Source organism: Panthera pardus, unplaced genomic scaffold (assembly GCF_024362965.1).
Source record: "Panthera pardus isolate Hobbes unplaced genomic scaffold, ASM2436296v1 HiC_scaffold_6, whole genome shotgun sequence".
NCBI lineage: Eukaryota > Metazoa > Chordata > Mammalia > Carnivora > Felidae > Panthera > Panthera pardus.
In genome coordinates, this window is record NW_026526991.1 from 121,725,841 (window position 1) to 121,745,938 (window position 20,098).

General features: G+C 42.6%; 1 protein-coding gene across 1 annotated transcript in view; it reads left to right on the top strand.

The window, feature by feature from the left end:
* Positions 1-19,302, top strand: part of LOC128775014 (sterile alpha motif domain-containing protein 1-like) — a 191,442-nt gene extending 172,140 nt beyond the window's left edge. The window contains exon 5 of the mRNA XM_053895383.1: positions 19,195-19,302. The gene's annotated coding sequence lies outside the window, so the exon portion shown is untranslated. The remainder of the gene's footprint in view (positions 1-19,194) is intronic.
* The last annotated feature ends 796 nt before the right edge of the window (positions 19,303-20,098 follow it).

A 20,098-nucleotide genomic window follows, 5' to 3' on the forward strand; every position in this document is an offset into this window, starting at 1 on the left:
TACAGGTAAAGCATTCTAGTGAAATCTTCTGAGATATTACTGTGATCCGTTTTAAATTTAGAGTGTATATGCCCAAATCCATGTAAAACTTGACATTCTTACTGAAGACATGACTTTCTGGATACGAGAATTTACCCATTATTTCTTTATTCAGGCATTTCTAAACAAAACTGGGATTGAAAAATAAAATATCAAAATGACTAGGGGCGCCTGGGTGGCTCAGTCGGTTAAGCGTCTGACTTCGGCTCAGGTCACGATCTCGCGGTCCATGAGTTCGAGCCCCGCGTCGGGCTCTGGGCTGATGGCTCAGGGCCTGGAGCCTGCTTCCAATTCTGTGTCTCCCTCTCTCTCTGCCCCTCCCCCGTTCATGCTCTGTCTCTCTCTGTCTCAAAAATAAATAAACGATAAAAAAATTAAAAAAAAAAAATCAAAATGACTAAAAAACCCCAAAAGATAGTGAGGAAAGATTTTTGTGGGGGAGGGGACAGTAAGAACTTTTGAGCATGTGCTTATGTGCTAAGTGATTAAAAAGTATTCAAAAGGATATAAGTGGGATGGTTGCTGATTCCTATTCTTAAGTGTTTGGGAATTTTGCATAATGCAGAAAACACCTTTTGACAGAAACAGTGGGTATGTAAAGCTAAGTCACAGTTACCTTATTTTCCATCACTTGTGGAATTATCCCCTTTTCTGAGAATTGTTTTAAATAACATTTTAGTTCAGTTATTATTTACTTTGCTCACTTAAGTGTGGCTGTCACCAGCAGCTCAAATAGTGACATCCCAGAAAATTCTGGAAACCAGACTTCTTGCTCAAGTTTAGCTGTTTTACACTTAATCCACAGTCATTTAGGGAAGGAGATTCCCATCTGAGCAGTTGTTAAAAAATACTTAGACAGTGTTTTGTGACTTCTTTTTGTTTCCTTAACTTCATGACGGATTCCCAAACCATATGCAAATGATTTTCAAGTATCCACTGTTTAGAACTTTCTGAACCCCTTCTCTGTTAGTGTGTGTAATTGAGCTTTGATCACAAACAGCTGTGTTAAGTCTTAGCCCGACAGATGAAAGGTATGATACTGAGAGGAAAGTAATCTGGAAGGCTCTAAAACCCATTTAGATATTTTATATGCTAACAAAATGTATGTGAGCATTTCAGTCAGGACCTTTTTGTTGCAAGTGCCAGAAAACTCAACACTATCTGGCATTAGGATTGTTGGCTCAGGTCCCAGGGGGGTCAGGGGTGAAAGTGGCTTTTTAGGGCAGGGCCGCCTGCGGGTGCTCAGAGGATGTCATTCGGGGCCCAGTTTCACTCCGTCTCTCAAGTCTGTGTCTTCTGCGACAACTCCATTTTCAGGTTGGCTTACCTCACGTGGTTGCAAGATGGCTGCCACACCTTCAACCTACATCCTTGTAGGAATTTAGGGAAGAGAGGCCCCCACCAATGAGGTCACCCTTTCTATCCGGCCACGATTGGATATGTGTCCGTGGCTGAACGAATCACTGAGATACGGGAATGGAGCATCCCTGCCAATTCTATGTTACATTGGCCACCTTTGGAAAGAGCTGAGTTTTCAAAAGAAAGTAAGGGTGTCGTACCAAAGGAGTGATGGATAACAGGCGGTCAAAGAGTAGCAGGTACTGACCACGATACAGATCACATTTTGTGTTTTCCATCTATAAAATAACCATCTTGTAATTCTGCACATTGATTGTGAAATGCAGGAGAATCCTTTATCTTGTAATAACGGGAAGGAGCGAGACTTACGTTAACCTTTTTTGGGGCCCGTGTCAGTATCTGAGGCGCCGTGGGCAGACCGTCCCTCCAGCAGTGAACCATTTGCCTGTTTCACAACTTTCTCAGCTCTCTGTGGAGCCTATGCTCCTCTGACCCGTGAGGTCTGACCTTGTACCCACGTGGTAGAGGGGGAATGAAATCACCTGTTGCTCAAGTGGGGGATCCTCAGGGTTTTTTTTTTTTTTTTTTTTTTAGTGAGGGAGGTGTGAACATAGAAGTACAGGAGGCTTCCAAGGCTCCTGTGGGATTTGTTGCGCACAGTTCTGGTCAGACCCCGGAAAGCGTGACATTTTGTCTGGTTAGAAGGGAGAAATAATAAATTGAAAACGTGCTCGGGCTATAAGATGACTTAAAAGAATATTGGTGCTTTTGTAGAAAATAACTCGAACGATTAGCTAACCAGAGCGGCGAGAAGACGCAGGTGCTGGGCCGGTGATCACCCTGCTAAGCTTCTAACCGGCGCCTTTTCTGGAGCTCAGGGTGGTGGTAGTGCCATCACGCGCTGGCCTCGAGGTATGAGAGGCTCTCTCTGCTTCAGTGACCCCTGATGACACTTCGCCGACTTACCAGTAAGGACCCGGCTTCACGATGGTCGTCTCTACTCCACCGACTGTCCTTGGGTTGAGCGAAGGCGAGGCGCTGGGGAGCATGAGGACAGGGTGGAGACCCAGGAGGGATGTGACCAGAGAATGCAGGGGCCCCCTCACCAAAGCTGCGGTGTCCGGATTTCACCCAAGGGCAGTGTAGACACATCGGTGAGTTTTTGGCTAAGGAACGAAGACCCCAGGTTTGGAGTTTTGGGAGCTCCCTTAGGATGCGTGTGGCAGAGGCAAGACAGAGGCGTCGGTCGGAAGGTTCTGGAGCTGTCAGAGCGTGGCTGGAGCATGGTAGCCGCGGTGGGGCTGGGAAGGAGTGGGACGGATTTGAGGTATGGAGGAAAGAAACTCATTGGCCTCTCTGGCTGGGAGTTGAGCGGAACGAGCTGGAGGAAGAGGAGGGTGAGGAAACTGGAAGCCTAGAATGAGCTTGTTAATTTTGCCTAACCATGTCAGGAGCAGGGTAGACTTACAGAGAAGGAATCGTGTATTAATTGTGCATTTTTCACTTAGAAAGGTAAAAGGGGTTGCGGTTCCGATTTGAGTATTTAATCAGAGATGAGCCTTTCCTGGGCCTGGGATTAAAAAGTCTCAAACCAGGAGAGTGTTTAGGAAGCTGGGACATTTATGGTTGGGCCAACTGAAATCTAATTTGGGGTCTATCCTTTAACTGGGGGACTGCCTAGCTGACTGCATACATTTATCATATTTAGTTCCTTAATTTCTTTTGCAGTGTTTCCCGAAGTGTTGGGAGCCTGGATTATTTAAATTTAGGAGATGCATTTTTATTTTAATTTTAATGAATTAATGAATTAATTTATTATTTCTATTATTATTTATTATGGTTCTAGAAGTCTTAGCCAAGACAATTAAACAATGGGAAGAAACGAGTGAGTAAAACTGCATAGGAGAAGGGCCATTTATAATTGTTTTCAGATGATAAAATTATATACCTGGGTATTTGAAGAGAGCCAACTGAAAAACTATAGAAAAGAGAACTAAATAAGATGGAAGTTTGTAAACTGATGTACTGAAATAACAATTTTCTTAATATAAGTAACAACCCTCTAGAAAATAAAAAGGACGAAAGGTTCCTTTCATAAAAACAACAACAACAAAAGATTAAATACTTAGGAAAAAAATTTAAAAAGCTATGTTTAATCGTAGTGCTATAGGAATTATTTGTTGAGCACTTACTGTTGCCAACTGCTTAGGAAACGTATTTTTAAAAGGGTTTTATGTTTTGCCCAATGATCTAGGATTAATTTTTAAATGTGATGTATTATTTTATTCTTTTGGGGCAAATACTATTTTTCCTATTGTTTTTGAACAAATACTAGGGATAAGCAGGGAGATTTGGCTTGAGTTCCAGAGAAAATCAGAGATGTAATGATGATTCCTTGCATTGCACTGCTGAATTAAAAAATTGTACTTCAGGGGCACCTGGGTGGCTCAGTCGGTTAAGGGTCCGACTTCGGCTCAGGTCATGATCTCACGAAATGTGAGTTCGAGCCCCGCATCGGGCTCTGCGCCGACAGCTCCGAGCCTGCAGCCTGCTTTGGATTCTGTGCCTCCCTCTCTCTCTGCCCCTCCCCTGCTCACACTGTCTCTCTGTCTCTCTGTCAAAAATAAATAGATTAAAAAATTTTTGAAAAAAAAAAAACAGAAATTGTACTTCATAACCTGGTACTTCACACACTTGATGTATAACGGCAAATGGTAGTTAGCAGGAAACTTTGAAAGGTAGCATTCTAATGCTTTTGTTCCATTTGCCTTTTAAGCTTGCACGCTAGTCGGAGCAGATCGCTGGTGTCACAATTTGGGCTGCTTGAATTTCAGGCAGAGGAATTGCACAGCGATTGGGTTTGGTGGAATTAGCCTTTATCTGGCTTAGGCTCCTCCTCCTTCTCTTCGTGGAGCGGGGGCAGGGGTGCAGGAGCGGGGGCAGGGGTGCAGGAGCGGGGAGGGCGCCTGCAGTGTCTCTGTCCCCTCCTGCAATCAGCCTGCTGGCTCGTGTGAGCCGTTATCAATTTCAGTTGCCATGGTTTGTTACTTCTATTTGTACTATAACTAGAAATTTGATAAGGTTATGTGCCTGTCAGGTGATTTAGATGTCAGGTGTAGATGCAGGGAAGCAATTTTGACAAGTCAAACATTGGTGCAAAGAGTGGGGGGGGACAAGGATGACCCACGACAGAAGAAAGTAAAATCTCTTGCGTCCTCACTTTTCTTTCTCTTTTAACTTTAGGTCAGTACTTGAACCTCTTTAATTTGTCCCTTCTTAAGTGAATGTGACAGGGTGACTTCCGGCTTCTCTCGAAAGGGCAGGGAAATGGAGGTCTGCCTTTGGAGGGTAGATGCTGGCATTTAGGGAGCTTTGACTCTGGATGTTCTGATAAAAACATCTGGGTCTGGAAACTTTATCTTTGACTGAAGCTGAGATTAAGGTCTTAGAAGACAAGGTTTATTAATGCCAGTGTCTGTCACATATGTGTATCACAGACAGCCTCGTATTTAAAAAAATGTGTTCATGTGAGAATAGTTGACACTCAACGTTACGTTAGTTTCAGGTGTATAACATAGTGATTCGGCTTCTCTACACGTTACGTTATGCTGACCGTAAGTGTAGCTGCTGTCTGTCGCCATAGAATGCTACTACAATATCATTGATGCAGTCCCTGTGCTGTGTCTTTCAGACCCGTGACCCTTCATCCACCTTGCTCCCACCCCGTCCCCTTCCCTCTGGCAGCCACTAGTGTGTTCTCTAGATTTACAGGCCTGATTCCGCCTTTTGTTTGTTTGTTCATTTGTTTTGTCTTTTAGATGTCACATATGAGTGAACTCCTGGTGTCTGTTTTTCCCCCGCCTGGCTCATTTCACTCAGCATCATACCCTCTGGGTCTGCCTACGTTGTCGCAAATGGCAAGCTCTCGTCCATCCCATCGTATAATATACACCACGTCTTCTTGATCCATTCACGTGTTGACGGACACTCAGGTTGCTTCCGTATTTTGCTTACTGCCAATTCTGCTGCATACATCCTTTGGAATTAGTGTTTTTGTTTCCTTTGGGTGAATACTCAGTAGTGGAAGTCCTAGATCATATGGTATTTCTATTTTAAAATTTTCGAGGAACATCCATACTGGTTTCCACCATGGTTGTACCAGTTTACATCCCCACCAACAGCACACAAGCGTTCTTTTTACTCTAAATCCTTGCCAGCACTTGTGATTTCTTGTGTTTTTGACTTTGGCCATTCTGACAGGTATGAGGTGCCATCTCATTGTGGTTTTGATTTGCATTTCCCTGATGCTGAGTGATGTTGAGTATCTTTCCATGGGTCTGTTGGCCATCTGGATGTCTTCTTTAGAAAAACATCTATTCAGGTCCTCTGCCCATATTTTAATCAGATTTTTTTTTTTTTTTTTTGGTGCTGAGTATTCTAAGTTCTGTATATATTTTGGATATTAGCCCCTTCTCAGGTCATTTGCAGATATCTTCTCCCATTTGGTGGGTTGTCTTTTTGTTTTGTTGATGGTTTCCTAGGTTGTGCAACAGCTTTTTATGTTGACACAGACCCAATAGTTTAATTTTGAGAGAGCCTAGAGTTTTTAGTAAGCCTCAAGCATCTTTCTTCTAAGTGGAGGTAAAGGCCCAGTGCTTTGCAGCCATGGTATTGTCCTGTGTTCTGCAGTCCAGGCAGTGAGGCCGTGAGTATCGCTCACTGGCTTGCCATGTTGTCTGTTGGATGAGCAGTTGGAACAATGATTTATAGATTTAAATTTCTTAGACCCCTTCAGTTTTTTTTTTCTTGATTGATTAAATAATATGTACCTTTGAGCTTTCCCAATATCTAAATCTCTCTACAGTCAGATATATACAGATAGATATAGACACAGATATAGATATCTGTAGATCTCTCTCTCTCTCTCTCTCTCTCTCTCTCTCTCTCTCCATATATCGAGAGAGGGCTCTGCTGTGACATCTACCTCAGCAGAACATTTCCCATTTTGCTCCTGGGAAGCTGGCCAGTAGATACCCCAGTGAAGGTTAACATGACCAAGAGTCCCTGCTGAAGTTGCGGGCAGGCTTCTAGTATTTTGCCGCTTGGTTTTGTGAAATTTATGGAATCAATGTGGGTATTCAGTGTAACTCATCTTGACAGGGGTTTCATTATACTCTGCAAGCACAATTCAAAGAAATAATGAATTTATATGCAGGGTAGTTGTGTTTGAGTTTATTTAAAGAAGTGAGCCACACACAATCACTATAATAGCTCCTGCTCCTGGAGTATTAATGGTGCTGACAAAGAGAAAACTCAGACCAGATGGTTTCCAAACAGTGGAACCACCTGGCTCTTTGGCAATGGCAGCCTATCTCCGTTTCTCAAATAGCTGTACTCTCACGCACCGTGAAATGTTTAAGTGAGACGTTCGTAGGCTCAGGCAGAATGGCATTCCAGAATCGGAATTATTAAGAGACACTTGTCCATGTCGCTTCACCCTGGGTCCCCTCTCCCACTTCTATTACTTTTAGAGTCCGTTTTTTTTTCTTCTTCTTCTTTTTACTCTTTGTAACTATAAAAGCCAGGTATTTCTGTTTCCGCATTGAAAAGAAAAAAAGGATATTGCTTCTTGAGGTGCTTATTCCAGAGGGAGAAGAAAAACCTTTTGTTCTTTTGGGGAACGGACTCACTGGGACCCTGTTAGTGTTTCCGACCCAAGGGGAGTCTCTCAGGTCAGCAAGGGAGCAACGTAATTGCATCCGTAGCACCATGAAATGACGCTGCAACGTGAAACTTGGAACTTCATAAAAATACAGCCAAGATAATAATCGATGTGCAGACTTATGCAGTAGTTTTTCTAATTATAATGTTAAACTCTGGATTTTCTTGAGTCACTTTAGTGTCTGATTTTTCATGTTAAATAAGAGTTAATTTAAAAGTAAACATATTGAATCGTCTACAAAATTTTCCAAGTTAGGACTGTAAGACAGTGATCATTAAAAAAATTTTTTTGGATGTTTATTTTGGGGAGAGACAGAGTGCGGGAGGGGGAGGAGCAGAGAGAGAGGGAGACACAGAATTCGAAGCAGGCTCCAAGCTCCGAGCTGTCAGCTCAGAGCCTGATGCAGGGCTCGAACTCACGAACCTACAAAATCATGACCTGAGTGGAAGTCGTATGCTTAACTGACTGAGCCACCCAGGTTCCCTAAGACAGTGGTCATTTTCAAGTTTCATTTTGAAGCATCACAGTTATCTTAGTTATTTACCCACTTACCTACTAAGTATCTAATTGGTAGTGTGTACAACCATTAAAGATACAATACTGGCTAATACATGCAACATGTAAGACAATTTAAAAATTATTTGGGGCACCTGGGTGGCTCAGTCAGTTAGTCGTCCAACTCTTGGTTTCGGCTCAGGTTGTGATCTCACGGTTCTTCGGATCAAGTCCCGCGTTGGGCTCCCCGCTGACAGTGTGGAGCCTGCTTGGGATTCTCTCTCTCCCTCCCTCTGCCCCTCCCTGGCCTCAAAATAAATAAATGAACTTTAAAAAAGTATTTAAGATCTGGTTTACACTGTTGTTTAAAATCTAGTCTTTCGAAAGAAATAATGGTGTATTTTCATCAAATGTGCATTTCGATCTTAGTGAAAGATTGAAGTTTACAAAATGTTTGAATTGCCATCTTGTAACGTGATGTGGTAGAAGGAGCAAGGGCTTTCCGGAAGCAGATCCGGGTTTGAATCCAGACTCTACCACTCACCAGATGCTCGTGCTAGACTTGCGCCTTAATCACTACGTCACAGTTTCCTACATTAGTTAGGACTCTTGGCTGCAAGGGACAGAAAACCTAACCTTTGAACAAGGTGATCTTTTGGGGATATTAGGCTACAAAAGTTCAAGGGCAGGAACGTGCCTGTATGGGCTTCAGGAATGGTAGGAATCAGAAATCAGATGCCACCAGGTCGAGACTCTCTTTGTGGCAGGTTAAGCTTCACCTGTTCCTGTGGATTCTGGTGGTGGCAAACGTGGCTGTGGATGGTTCCGAAGTTTTAAGTATCTTAGAGTTGTAGTTGCTAGAGGCTGAAACTCACTGTGTGCTGTGGGTTCCGGTTCCCAAATCCCCCAAACATCCTGACTTGGACGAGTTTAGGCCAGACAATTGACTACCTTTGGGCCTGTCCACGGTGGTTATGGAAGTGCCTCTTGAGAAGACACAAATGGATGGATTGAGGCATGAGACCCTTACTAAGAAGGAAGGAGGTCCGAGGTGGACACACAATGGGTTTCTACTATATTTCCTATGTGTAAAGAATGGGAAAATAGATACCGCTTTTGCAGAGTGATTTTGAAGATTCAGCGAGAGAGTCTGTCAAATGGATGATACAACGTCTCATACCTCGTAGCTTTTTATTTATTATTTTTTTAATGTTTATTTCTGAGGGCGGGGGGAGGGGAAAAGAGCGAGGGAGACACAGAATCCGAAGCAGGTTCCAGGCTCTGAGCTGTCAGCCCAATGTGGGGCTCAAACCCACGAACCGAAAGACCGTGACCTGAGCCGAAGCGGGACGCTCAACCGACTGAGCCACCCAGGCACCCCGATTGTAGCTCTTTGATAAGTCATAGCTGGTATTACAGAGAGGCAAGCAAACCGCATTTCTCAAAACTGACACCTGTAATCTATGTGAAACTCTCACTCCTAAGATGCCTAAGAAACCATAATTCTTTACTTCGTTCTTCAACACTGTGCATGTATTTATTTCTAATCATTTCTTCCCTATGGAAGACCTGAATTACTACTAAGTTTCTGGTCGTAGCATAGATAGGTTAATAACTTGTCAAAATTTCTAGGCAATTTATGTTTTAAAGAAAATTCTGTGCTAAGAATTTCATCTTGTAATTTTTTTTTTTTTTTTAATTAAAATATCTTGCCAAGATCCATGGGTTTTTCTGGCTGGCGAAAGGTATCTGTCATGGAAGCTATTCTCAATGTCATTTGTGTGCACGTTAAGTATAATGCATTTAGATTTATTCTTCCTCTGCATTCTTTTTGTTTGTTTGTATTTGCTGTGTTACAGTTTTTATTTTCCTTTCTTTCAGTTGTGGAAGTGAAAGAAGCATGTTTTCTTACAGGAAAGCAGTCGGTGTTGCCCGAAGGATAATGCCATTGCAGGTGTAGGAGGGTCGTTAGGACCCGTTTTAATGACATTATCAATCTGTTAGGGAGCAGGCATATGTAAGAAAAGGGAGGAATCATCTGTCACTTCCATCAGCTGTGACTCTTTGAGATTAAGGACAGGTTATTTTCACTTTCACAACTGTTCTCTGTTTGTTCAGCTGTTTACATTTGCTTGATTCTTGACTTTCTCCTTATTTCTTTTCTTCACTGTAGTTTAGATGTAGCTTTCTTTTCTGAATTACTGATTTCCTAATTGGGTTTTCTTCCTAACTGGGAATTACCCATTTCCCAATACTCTATAATTCAAAGTGTGCACGCAGGACTGTTCCTTCTTGTAGCTTACTGTCCTTTCTTTCCTTAATTTAACCTTGCGTGATATCTTCTGGTTCAACATAATTTCAATAATATTCTAATCTGTGTGTGAATTAGGCTGTTTATATGTAAAAATCATAATCATGTAATGGGATGAGGCTGGCTGTCTCTAAAGGATTAAGAGTTAAGAGAACACGTGTCCAGAAATCAAAATCCATCAATTGTCTGAATTATTAACTGTTATTTAAAAAGTAACATGGCAACGTAAATCAGCAGTAGTCAGGCTCTGTGAGCCAATCATTCTTCAGTAGTGCATCAGGTATTAGAATACTAATTGTTTTTTGCTCCTTTAGTACCCGAATAGTTAATTGGATGATACTTTAGTTTCCTGAAAAAGTTAATCATCACCACATACTTAATTTATTCCCCAGAGTAACGTATAACTCATAGGCAGAACTTGGTAGATTAGTTACATTTTCCTCCTGTAAAATTCCTGGTGAAAATATGCATTATGTGTATATATTTCAGGCTCTAACTTTCTTCATTAGCGTGGATATGATTTTCTGGTTTGAATCAATATTTCCACGAATACTACAGTTTGGGTGACAGCGTTCCTCCCCCACCCCCGGCCTGACCCTCCTCACCCATAGGAAATTTACACAGTTGTCTCTTTCAAAAGAGATATCCCAGGACACATTTTGAATGAAAAGTATGATAATTTTGTCCCTTTTATGGCGCTGGAAGTTCCATTGCAGATAAAGACGTCTCTAAAATTCTTTTATACAAATCTTCCGGCATCCTCTGCTAAGAAATATTTGGTTGGTTCCACACTCCTCTGTGTCCTTATTTACAGGACATTTTTGTATCTTATGTGTGTTCAGTTTGATGTTTGTCACTTTGCATTTTCTCGCTGTCAGCTGAATCGATGGATAATGTCTGGGGAGGTGCTGGAGAGAGACTTGGGTCTCCTATTGTCTCTGTCGTCTCACATTTCCTTTCTTCATCGATGAAAATGGGCATTAAAATGTGTCCTTGCTAGCATTTATCTGACGATGATATAGGCAAAGCACATTTTATTTTTTTATTAAAAAAAATTTTTTTTAACATTTATTCATTTTTGAAAGACAGAGAGAGACAGAGTGTGAATGGGGGAGGGGCAGAGAGAGAGGGAGACACAGAATCTGAAGCAGGCTCCAGGCTCCGAGCTGTCAGCACGGAGCCCGACGCGGGGCTTGAACTCACGGACCGCAAAATCATGACCCGAGCCGAAGTCGGCCGCCCAACCGACTGAGCCACCCAGGCGCCCCAAAGCACATTTTAATTGTTTGCTTATTTATATTCTATTTCGATCCCCAAAAGACTGAAGGGGCTCCCTAATGCAGGGGGCATGGAGCCTGGCCCCCGTGCTGAGATGTGTTCTCTAGCCATTTGGCTACTTTTAGTACGTCAGCACATGCCTGTGGAAATTGAGTGCTGAGCACTCCTTACACATCGTGGCTTGGCCTTCCCAGCCTGACTGCTCACTTGATCCAGAAAGCGCTCAGTACAATGCCTGGGACCCTGAGAGCTCATAGATGTCAGCTTCTATTATCATCATCTCATTAATTCTCACAAAGGTGCTACTGATGCCGTATTACTGTTATACTTATTTTGTACATGAGGAAACTGAGGCTCAGAGAGATTAAGTAACTAGCTTAAGGTCACACAGCTATTAAGAGGCGGAACCAGGCTTTAAGAGGAGTTTGTCAAAATCCTGAGCCTGAGCTGTTAATCCATAAGCTACCCTTTAGGGTTGTAGGGGTTATGTTTTTTATGTTTTTGTTTTTGTTTTTGAGAGAGAGAGGGAGAGAGTACGAGATGGAGAGGGGCAGAGAGGGAGGGAGACAGAATCCAAAGCAGGCTCCAAGCTATCAGCACAGAGCCCGACGCAGGGCTCGAACTCATGAACTGCAAGATCATGACCTGAGCCGAAGTCGGACGCTTAATCGACCGAGCCACCCAGGCGCCCCATATTTTTAACTATCTTAGCTTATTGAGAAATTAATTAAGATGTGCTTTATGTATTCTGAACATTTGCTTAGAATAAAATTTAGATTTCAATGTGTCTTAAGTGAAGGAACTCCAACGCTGATGAAGCTGGACTGTGAATACACATAAAATACTGACAGATCTGTAAATATCAGGAAGTACCTCTGTGAATACAGTAGAAGGCTAATTTGAGGCTGAGAAACCTGCGAAAATTATTTTAATGCTTTTTAATCATGTTTGAAAAGGTAATTAAAAATTTAATTTTATTTAATTAACCATAAATGTACAAATTATGAGATTAATTTATTAAAAAAATTCTCTTTTGAGCTCATGTGACTTCACATTTGTTAAAATTAACTCTGTCGTAAAAAAAAGCCCTTAATCAGATTTTCCTTTGTGGTCAATTCCCGTCTAGCATTGTGACATTAGCCAATTTTCTGGATTTTAGATGTAAAAAATACAAAACGAGATGGCAATCAATCACAAAATAGTTATTGAGCTTTGAATATATACTTAGCGCCAAGCAAAATGCGTTGCACAAGAAAGCAGCATATGGCCCATGTTCTCTAGCACTTTACAATCTATGCTATACACGATGCTACATAAATTGAGTGCTAAATTTTTCAGACCGAACTAAGAATTCTGCATGTAATGAAAAATCTTGCTACTCTCACAATCTCCCCCCCAACCTTGAAGAAATGAAAAGGATCCATCATGTCATAAAAGGCAGTCAAATTGGTCACTGGTTTCACTCTATCAGATGGACACCTTTAAATTTTTTTTTTAATGTTTCTTTATTTTTGAGACAGAGAGAGACAGAGCATGAACGGGGGAGGGTCAGAGAGAGAGGGAGACACAGAATCTGAAACAGGCTCCAGGCTCTGAGCTGTCAGCACAGAGCCCGACGCGGGGCTCGAACTCACGGACCGTGAGAACATGACCTGAGCCGAAGTCAGACGCTTAACCGACTGAGCCACCCAGGCGCCCCCTGGACACTTTTAAATGTGTGAAATAAAGGGCAGGATAACATGAAACAGTAATAAATATGCCTTTAGATTTTAGGTTTCCGTTAAACATATTCTGACAAGGTAAGCTGCTTTAAGGCTGAATAATGTTCTCTTTTTGCTTACCCTTCACCCCTGGATTCTTCTTAGCCGTCTGGTCTATTGTGATACGCCCGGTATTCTCTTATCCTGCTAGGATTCCTCATTAATCCATGTTTGCAATCCCTTTTGCAACATCCTTTCTCCCTCTCTCGATTTCTATTTTTCCTGCCTTTTTGCTTCTGCTCTCTCTTTGCCAATACAGTGAAGCAGCTTCATTAAGGTGAAGAAACGAGCGACAAACTTCACTTTCTGCGTATGGATGCCCACTGGCCAGGTCACTCGCCATTTATGGAAAGCCCAAGTTTGCGCACCTCAGCTTCCCCGTCAGGGGTTTTAAAACTCTGTCCCTGCTTTCTTTGAAAATGTTTTAGGGGTTCCTGGGTGGCTCAGTCCGTTAGGCATCGCCTTTGGTTCAGGTCATGATCTCGTGGTTCGTGGGTTCGAGCCCCACATAGGACTCTATGCTGACAGCTCAGAGCTTGGGGCCCGCTTTGGATTCCGTGTCTCCCTCTCTCTCTGCCCCTCCCCAGCTCGCTCTCTGTCTCTCAGAAATAAATAAATATTAAAAAAAAAACTCTTAAAAAAAAAGATGTTTTATAGTAAAAGATTTGACCAATACAAAAGAACGTACGGAGTATCCAGGTAAGTTTCAAGGCATGATAACAAAGGATCGCATGTAGATCTACCTTCCAGCTCGAGCACGTGAACGTCAGGACCAGAGAAGCTCTCCGGACATCCTTCCATGAGCAGATCTCACAACAACTCTGGATGGTGCCCTTAGCAAGTCCCCTTTCCTCCCTTTATTTAGCACATATGTACGTGTTCTTTGCCTCTTTTCCCTTCAACAAAACGTTTCTGAGGTTCGTGCGTATGGTTCCGTGTAGCTGTAGTTCATTTATTTTCACTCCTGGATAATATTGTGTTATATGAATATAACTTAGATTATATAAGTTATAATTTTAATTATATTATATGAATATAATTTATTCATTCGCCTGTGCATAGATATTTAGGTTGTTTCCAATTTTTTTGATAATACAGTTATTATGAACATGCTGGTCTCTGTCCCTAAGTGCTCCGGGCAAGGGTTTCTATGGAGATGAGAACAGCTGGGGGTGGGGCCGCTGGGATGTGGGATGTGACATCCTTGACTTCACTGCCGCCTCTGACGTGCTTTCCTTTTAGTTCGTTGTCTGACAATTTACCAGACCGTGGCTGCACTTGGCTTCTTTCATCGGAAATGAGTCTCTGGCTTTTCGGTTGTGTGGTTACTTATACAGTTACTTGTACGGTTATAATATTAATAATTATGGCCCTTGCAGCATTCGGGGGAGAGAATTTGTATCTCAGAATTAGCAAATAATTCAACTTACATCTCCGTTCATCATTTTGCTTTTTTTTTTAAATGTTCTATTTATTTTTGAGAGAAAGAGAGAGAGAGAGACTATGAGCAGGGGAGGGACAGAGAGAGAGAGGGAGACACAGAATCCGAAGCAGGCTCCAGGCTCCGAGCGGTCAGCACAGAGCCCGATGCGGGGCTCGAACTCATGAGCCATAAGATCATGATGTGAGCCAAAGTCGGACACTTAACCCCCTGTGCCACCCAGGCGCCCCACCATTTTGCTTTTAATAAGTCTTCCTTTTCAGTCATTCTGAGCCTTCTTCTTAAGCTGGGCCAGAACCACCCTGGCTTCCAGGCTCTTCCTCTGTGTGAACTTGGGAGGGGTACTTGCTGATGTCTCCAAACAGAATGTCGCTGAGCATGTACACGCTGGCAGAAATAATCATACGTAAGCCACAAAGGTCATTTTTGAAATTTAGTGGCAAGGACAAAAGTAGTGTTTCCTGGAGACCTACTGATGGCCTGTCCTTGCTTGATGCTTTCGTATGTTAACTTTAACCCTCCAGACATTGTGTAGCATATTGCTTTTTTTTTTTCTTTTTCTGTTTTATAGCTGAAGATCAGGAGTGTTAGAAAAATTGAACAAACTAAGATCACAGGACAGAATTAAGGTTTAAATTCAGGTCTTTTGAGTCTTAATTTAGGGTTCTAATCTGTAGTACAGGAAGATTATCACGTGTGTGCTTATGTGTATATGTGCACATACATGTAAACATAGCATGGCAATATTATGTTGCCTTCAGTGTTTGAAATGCATTTTTTTAAGTTTATTTTTTTGAGAGGGGGAGGGGCAGAGAGAGAGAGAGAATCCTAAGCAGGATCCCCACTGTCGGCACAGAGCCTGATGGAGGGATTGATCCCACGAACCTTGAGATTTTAAAAAAGAAATTTTTTTTTAATGTTTATTTATTTTTGAGAGAGAGACAGAGTGCGAGTGGGGGAGCGTCAGAGAGAGAAGGAGACACAGAATCGGAAGCAAGCTCCAGGCTCCGAGCTGTCGGCACAGAGCCTGATGCGGGGCTTGAACTCACAAACCGCGAGATCATGACCTGAGCTGAAGTCAGATGCTCAACCAACTGAGCCACCCAGGCACCCCCAAACCTTGAGATCTTGAGCCAGATGCTTAACAAGCTGAGCTGCCCAGACACCCCTTGAAATACAATTTTAAGTTTCTTCTGAAGAAAAATATGTCAAATCAAGTTCCCTGTTGTGTATATTTCTTACCTTTGACTTTGAGAATGCTTCTTCAGGGGCAGGTAGAGAGGCTTTGTCACTACTGGGGGGTGGCCGGGTCATGATGGGCAGCTTCAGTTTTTACAGCCTACTGATCTAGACCGTGGAGAAAGAGCACCCTTTCCCAAGGGTTCTTCCCAGGGTCCCGGATCCGGGACTCATGGGCCTGTGCTGGGCCCCTCTGTCTTTATCCCTCTTCTTTCTGTTTCTCTTCTCTCTTCCTTCTTTTTCTTAATCTTAATGGGCCAAGTGCTCTGCTAGTTTCTGGGATTAGGAAGATCTGCAAGACTTTGCCCTTGTCACTATGTTCCTGTGCTCTAGAGTGGGGCACTATGACCCCACCTTAAGTGTAGTTCAGGGTGGGAACTGCTCTAATAGGCAGGTGTAGAGCTGTGGGGCCCCAGACTGGGGGGAGGCCCGTCCTGCTCACAGAGGAGCATCACTGGCACTGAGCTTTGATGAATAAATGGATTATGCTTCCCATGGGCTCAGGGTAGGGAGGAAGAGGGAACATTCTGTCAGTGACAGAGAACCCCCGGTAGTCTTACAAGAATACTCTTCATACAGTTCTTACAAGATTTGCACAGCATGTGGTGTTGACTGTTGGCAAAGACAGATTGTCACCCAGCACCTGCACAGATGGGTTCAGAACTCATTTCCACCTGTGTGATCACCGAGTGACATAGCTAAGGTGCTACACAGGGGTCTGATCATTGGCTCAGGTCCCACACGCACACAAAAAAATCAGTTTCTGTTCTAGAATGACTTGAGTAACATTTGTAAATGTAGACTAATGGCTAATTCTTAATATATTTTGTTCGTTAGCTTATTCCTGAACAGCTGTTCTTTTTAATGTTTCATGACAAATACCGTGTCATCCTTTCACATCAAGCAAAACCAATATAATGATGGCCATGCTGAGAATTTGCACAGGACCTTATTCTTCCTAAAGTTCTTTCCTGTGTTCTATCTCCGTCTCTACAGATCTGTTAGTTAAGAAATTGCTAGAATCTCTAATCAGAGATGAGGAGACTGACTCAGAGAAGCTAGAAGACGTGCGAGGTGGTTGAGAAGTGCAGGGATGGATGAGCGTTCCAGGCTCTTGGCCGCTAAAGCAACGCTTTTCCGAGATCGAACCCATTGTTTTTGTAAATGATGAAACCTGGCATCGCAAATAGGAAGGACCAGAGCATAGAGGTCACAGAGGAGAAACTCACATGTTCATATTTACTGGGAACCTTGTTGTACGTGCGTATCCGTTTTAGGCAGGGTGAGAGTGGGTTGTGTCAATCAGAATTCTTTTGATTGTAAAAGAAGAGACAGATCAGCTCACTTAATGGATAAACCTGGTGGCTGACCAAGACTTCCTCTAGGTCTCTTGCTCTGCTTGCCTCTGTATTGGCTTCGTCACTACTGGGGGGGTGGCCGGGTCATGATGGGCAGCTTCAGTTTTTACAGCCTACTGAACTAGACCGTGGAGAAACAGCACCCCTTCCTCAAGGGTTCCTCCCAGGGTCCCAGATCTGGGACTCACGGGCCTGTGCTGGATTACGGGTCCAGTACGGGTCAAGCTCTGGGCTCAAGGGTGCAGCATTCTCGTTGGCAGGATGGGGTCATGTTGTGAGGGCAAAGGGGACACGTGAGATAGAAGCGAAGAATCCTCCTCCCTCTGTCCTCTGATCTCTTTTTAAATCCACTTGTCTCTCAGAATCAGACTATGCGTGGCTGGCAGATCATGAGTTAGAACATTGAAAATTAGACCTAAGGGGAGAGAGAGAGGACGTAAGTGAATGGGAGACAAGAGAAGAGGTGACTGTGGCTGCCGGGGTCCCTGTATGCGGTAAAGGTGTCCTGGGTGGGTGGCATGTGTGTTGGGACTGACAGTATATGAGGCTGGTTGTGGATCATACCTCGAAGAAGGATTAAACATCTTCTAAAACCCTGCAGACCAGTTACGGAGGTGATCGTGTGCTTCTCAAAGCTAGTCCCTTAATGAGACAAGCCCGAGTCAGGTGATTCTTGTGTGTCTTGTGGATGTGGGAAGGACTGTTCAATTGTGATCAACTCTATGAATCTGGAATTTAATGAGTTGTCTTTTCAGTTCTTTCTTTGGAAATCACCATTAAAAAAAAAACAAAACAAAACAAAAACCCTTAAACTAATCCCAAAAAGAATATGTGCCTTCCCTGAAACTGGTGTTAGGGGTGTCCGAATCTGGCTTACGGATCTTTCTTTTCACTTCTTCATGGCTGTCACTGTTATAACCTTGTCATCTTTCCTACTTTTATTATTTTATGACTCTGTGCGCTGTGCTTCCTTCAAGCAAAGCTGAATGGCTTCCCTGCGTAGACATACAACAACGAGAACGTACAGGACTGTGTATCTTCTCACGTGCTGGGGGTTTGAGGGTGAGAAGGCTAATCCCATTCAGCATTTTCCATGAAAGAAAAACCACGTGGCATATTTGACCTTTTATTTATGGAAATAGTAAGAGTAAGGGTTGTAGTACTTTCACAAATTTAGATGAAAATACGGAGAGAAAATTAGATCTTCTTAAGCTACGGGTGATGAGAGTGTCTAAATCTTTCTATTTGTTGACATTTGGGAAGTTTTTTTTTTTTTTCAAGCTTTTCTGGGAAAAGGAAATTTTTCGGTAGCCTCAAGGACAGTAATGCCTGAGAGAACTGAATATTTAAACGCAGACATGACTCAACAAAAACAGTCATTCTATACTCAACTAAGAGAACTTTTCAAATTTCTACAGAAAGTTGCCCTTACAGAATCATGTTTTTATTAGCACCCTCAACGTTAGCTATTAATTGAAGTGTTGATTTAAGCCCAGTGATGATGAATGTAAAACGGGGGTTGTGTGGGACATCAAAAATGCGTTTCCATATTACTTGATGTTTATATTTTAGAGAAATAAGAATAAAGTGATAGAACCATTTCGGTCACTAACAAGCAGAATGAATATTTAACGGGTGTGACAGTTGTCGTCATTATGCTAATAATAGGAGATGGGGCTCTAGTAAGATTAAGCATTAGCTATTCCGGTCCCTCGAGGAAACTGTAAAATTCAGCTTCGCTGCGTTGTAATTAGAAAAGAAGTGTATTTAAATACCGAAAAAAAAAATCGTAGGTACCTCAGCAGAGTATGCCGGGGGCATGTGCTTGGAGCCTTTTAATCTCTAGGTGTGGCCTGTTTTATAAATATTTCCATAGCATTTATATACTTGACATTTGGTAATATCGCGTTGTATAATCGTATCCATATGCTTTGCCTTACAAAATAGAATGAGACCACCGGAGCTCAGAGTGGTTTAGTGACTTGCCTAGGGTCACGCAGTCGGCGCAATTGATAGGATACAGACCAGGCAGCTGGGCCACGCTTTGCGGCCCTCTCCCTCTGCCACCTGCCGTCCGGAGGCACTGCTTCCGATTGTAGCAGCTTCTCGGGCCCTGGCCTTCCCTGAGTGGGATCTGTGGTTCCTCTGTTGACTTTTCGTTTCCTTTCTTTCATTCCCCTCCCTTCTGTTAGGTCAAGTACAAAAGAGATTTTGAAGAAAGCAAAGGGAGGGGGTTCAGCATCGTCACGGACACTCCTGAACTCCAGAGGCTGAAGAGGACTCAAGAGCAAATCAGTAACGTAGGTGACTGTTCGGTGCCTCGGTCGCCCTAACTCGCGTGTCTGGATGAGAGAATGAGGTTGGGACTTGGAGGTGTCCTTGTCGCTACCGTGGGCAAGCGGTTCTCAAGGTGCTCATAAGATATGCCAGGCTCAACTGGGGAACTCCTTCCGTTTGATTTCATCACGGTTACCTAGAGCCTCACACTTTAATAGCAACGACTATATTTCTGAATACATATTTAACTTATTTCATTAAAGCAACTTGCGAAATGCGTTTACTAGAGAGATCAACTTGATGACAAGAATTGTGTATTTAGAAATATAGTCATCGCTATTAAAAGAGTTGTTATAATTTAGCATCTTACGCCATTTTTAATGGTTCTCCGCTTTTGCGTTTTTCCAAAACAGGACTTTTATAGGTAAAATTATACACCTGACAGTTTTGGTTTTGGCTGTGGCTAATCAGACAAAAAATATATACACATAAGGCTAAGTATCTTGAATAATCTTATTTTGCTAATTGTGTGTATGTAAGCTTTCGCACTTTAAACTAGAAATTTGTTGAAATGATGTATTCCATCGAATTTCTGAAACAAACACTTACGTATGACGTTGCCGTGGATTTGAAAGCTGTATCTCGTTAAGTAATATATTTTTCCTGACAAAGAAAATTGAGGAGAGCATCAGTTCCCAGCACATTAGGGACCAAAAGTGTTAATTCCGTACTACGTGAAGGCGGATAAATAGCTTATCTTCATTTTCATAATTCACGCCTGTGATTATGTTTCTTCCAAAGTTTTATACGAAGTTTGTC